This window comes from Cynoglossus semilaevis, chromosome W (genome assembly GCF_000523025.1).
Source record: "Cynoglossus semilaevis isolate Cse_v1.0 chromosome W, Cse_v1.0, whole genome shotgun sequence".
NCBI lineage: Eukaryota > Metazoa > Chordata > Actinopteri > Pleuronectiformes > Cynoglossidae > Cynoglossus > Cynoglossus semilaevis.
Window position 1 is genome coordinate 13870059 of NC_024327.1, and position 4269 is coordinate 13874327.

The window sequence follows — 4269 nt, forward strand, 5'->3', positions numbered from 1 at the left end:
AATTCTCTCTGTGCTGAAGCCATGAGTGTGCGTTATAACATTGAACAGGCTCTAGAGCTGATTTTTTCAGATGTCCAACAAGACTTATCTGTTTCAGAAGAAAAAGATGGGGAGGAATACAACCCAGAGCATGATGTATCATCTTCAGAAGAAGAAGAAATCTCTGAATCTGAGAGAAAGACTTTCCTTTCAAAAAACCTCAAAATAACAATAATAATAACAATAATAATAATAATAATAATAATAATGGTCCTTGGCAGCATATGACAAACACGGCAGGGCGGCAAAACAAAATGTCATGAGGATGACCCCAGGACCCACAAGATATGCCGTTTCTCATGCCCATGACATTGTCTCAACATTTTACATGTTTACCACACCGGCAATAGAAAAAATAATCCTGGAAATGACAAATCTGGAGGGTTTTCGCAAATATGGAGACAGCTGGAAAAGGATAGATGAGACTGACCTGCATGCCTACTTGACTGAATCCTCTGTAAAGGGAATAAAATATAAAAAACATCATGTTACATGTTACACAACATCAAAGCTCATCCAGGAGAGCTGCGTATTTCTGATGATATAACAAAGCACTAGTGCACCTGTGTATTTGCTGAGTTGCACATGAGCAGCAGAGATGGCGTCCATCTGGATAATGTTGTATCGATACAACTCTGAGTTTCTGTTGCTCTTATCCAGCAAGGTGGAACAAACCCAGTAGGCGTAACCTTTTACTACGTCTACCTATAGGAAAAATGAACAGGTATATTTTTATTTTCATCTCTCAACTGTTAATTTATTTTCACAGAGACCCACTTCCTAATGATGAGCAACTGTTTATGTTGCAGTTTAATTCAATATATTATTGAATTATCATCTTCACCAAAGCTATCATTAAACCATGGGGCTCCAGTTTTTTGACATTCTGGTTTTAAAATGACCTTTAACACAAACCTCTATACTGTCTTTCTTCAAGTAAAGGGCACCAAGGTTTGTCCAGGCAACAACGTTCTAAAAAGATATTGTAACTTCTGGTTAACCCTATGTTAGATTTCAATGGTTTTCGTATTTGGTTGGGTCTGCAGCAGGAAGATGATAAGACACCAAATGGCTTTCCCGAGCACACAGTCACATAGCCCCACACATTCAAAGAGAATTTCCTCAAATTCTCTTCACACCCACTTTCTACACCTCTACTCCCTGGGAACAATGGGAGATCTCCCAATCTACCGTCTCACAGGGAACCCCAGAGCCATCCATTCCTTTTGATCTACATGACCACCTGTGGTTGACTGGACTTTATGGTCCCGTCCACTTCCCTTGTGATAACCCCGCCCCCCAGCAACAAAAGGGTTATAAACATGTCCTCCAACACTGCAGAATCATGGAGCAGCAGTGCCACATAGTGGCGACTGCAGGCATAACATGATACAAGAACAATAATATGATTGGCCACAAGAGGCCTAGCCTCTCTCTTTCATTGGCCTACAAGATTTAAACACACACCCGGGAAGTCGAAAACCACTCCCCCCACACAGTTATATAAGCGAAAACAACTAATGATAGGTTAGAAGTTATTCTTGAGAAGTTATTCTTGAGAGGATTTGCATATTAACAACTGTTGTACGAGATTTCCTTGAATACTTCTCCAGTCGTTTATTTTGCTTTATTGTTGGACCTGTTTGCTTGACATTTTGCTATTAAAACGAATCAACCATCATCGCGAATCCCTGACAGTCATCACCCTCATCAGTTGTTTTCACCAGTTGCTGCAACTCACCTTCTGAGAATAAAAGTCTTGACAGGTCAAACACTTTGCATCAGTTTGTTAAATCCTGTTTTTCCAGCAGAATATTCATTTTCTGCCTGAACTTGTAGTTACCTGCTCTGCTTGCCCCGATTCTCCTAGTCTTCCTGTCTCTGATTCTGTTGGCGCGCATCGGCAGCGAGAAAGACTACTCCCCAAACCTGTTAACTGCAAGTTTCCCTACTGCAACAAGTACTATTTCATGACACTGTCCCCAAACACACCCGCTCTGTCCTCTTTGGAAATTCCCTTTGTAAAAAGATGTCCTAAGCATCTAGGTCTAAGTCCCAAGATGACTATCTACCTTGTTTGCCACTTTTGTTTTAGTGTAAATACTTTTTGGACTTTTAACTTTGAATTGCTCCTATCTTATTGTGCTGCAAGTGGATTCATTGTTGTATCCCTGAGAGTACGTACTGGACACCAAATAAGGCCAGCACATATTATTCTGGGCAGTTGCCATGTCAAACATGGGTCCTTCAACCATCGCAAGTGACCAATCTACCTGCTAACTTTTCCCAGGTGAACACTTGAGCCTGACAAGTTATAGATTGGGCCTCCAATGTGTTGGTGGCTCCATAATCATTGAAGTCAGATTCCAAAATTAAAAGAATCTTCCTTGATTTGGAGCCTTTTTAAAGGTCTTTAATATTTACCCCCACGGAGCCTTCTATTTATGCCCCTTCCACCGCAACACAGTCTGCTGGTGTATCCACCCCAATTGTCAGGAAACTTTTTTCTGTTAGATAGGACTGTAAAAAATGCTGTAAGTTCATACCCCAGTTTCCTAACGGACAAAGAATCAAATAAAGAATCAAATACGAGATCTCAAAGTTTTAAAAGTTTTACTTGCAGCAAGGAGTGCAGGTCAATGGTTACATTCAGAACTGCACTGAGGAACTCCTCAGTGGTCAAATACAGTTTTTTTACATACACATCAATGGTCAGCACCTTAACCCTTTACAGACATGTGGTGTTCACGTGCAACTTCTGAGCGCTGATTGGCAAAGGCTGCTTCAAACAAAGATTCTCCACCAATAGAAAAATAGGTTAGATCAAACAAATACACTTTGGATTCTTTTCCTTTTTGATGTTCTGTTTTCCTCATTATTTGGGCAGAGAAACTGGTTTAGGCCAGTTCTATGACCTGTCTCTATCTCCAAGCGTAACAGTCAGTGTCATCCGTACCATACACCATCCTGGTATGTAAACCATCAGCATGCACACCTTTCTTCAGTACTTCTCCCTTTAGTACAGCATTGAAAAACAAATAAATTGATATGGAAACTTAATACAATGAATATATTGTAAAGATTGAATAAATGTATCTATGAAGATTCTCAGTCATCCAGGTCATAGTCAAGTTTAAAAAGTTCTGTTTAACATTGAATAAATGTATTTACAATATCTTAACACCAATGGTTCCCTGGTTAATACCGTCCCCCAACCTTTGGGCGGCGGGACCCAACTTGTCCCATGTGCGTGTTTCAGGGACATAGTCAATGCAGACAATATTCATGATAAATCACTCCAAAGGTGAAATGAGCAAAACAACTTTAATCGTTCAACAGTGCACTTACAGAGATCTCTGGTTTCATTGACAAGTCATCGCAAACGGATCGTGTCTCCCTCTCTAGATGTCTATAGATGGTTTTCCGATAATCGTTATTCCCCAGAATGTATCGTGCCGCCATTCATGTTGTGCGGAAAAAGAGCGAACAGATAGAGCGAAACAATCAACAATGACAACAAAAGACGAAAGGATTAAATCGCTGGAGTCATGCAACATTATATAGAGATTCACTAGACACCGTAACAAAGGCATGATATTTGGACAAGTTAAAAGTAATCAGAATAGACCCATACGAAATCAACAAAGCAGAATGGAAGCGGGATGACCCTGTGAAAGTGAATCTTTCACACCTGTGAAAACTGAGTCTCCCTCCTCTACTCCCGAGTCTCCTGATTTGGCATCTATTCCTTCAGTCTACCATGACTTAGGAGAGGTTTTCAGTAAACAACGCGCTCTTTCTCTGCCTTCTCATCGTCCCTATGACTGCGCCATTGATATCCTTCCAGATGCTCCCCTGCCGTCTAGTCGACTGTATAACCTCATCCAGAGAGAGAGGCGATGGAAAGATACATTCATGACTCTCTGGCCGCAGGAATCATCCGTCCCTCCTCTTCTCCTCTGGGTGCTGGTTTCTTCTTTGTATCAAAAAAGGATAAGACTCTGCGACCATGCATTGACTACCGTGGACTTAATACCATAAAGAACAAATATCCTTTGCCTTTGATCAGTTCTGCTTTTGAGTCTTTACAGGGAGCCACCATCTTCTCCAAACTGGACCTGCGGAATGCCTACCATCTCGTTAGGATCAGGGAGGGAGATGAGTGGAAGACAGGTTTCAATACCCCCCTTGGCCACTTTGAATACCTGGTAATGCCTTTTGGACTCACCA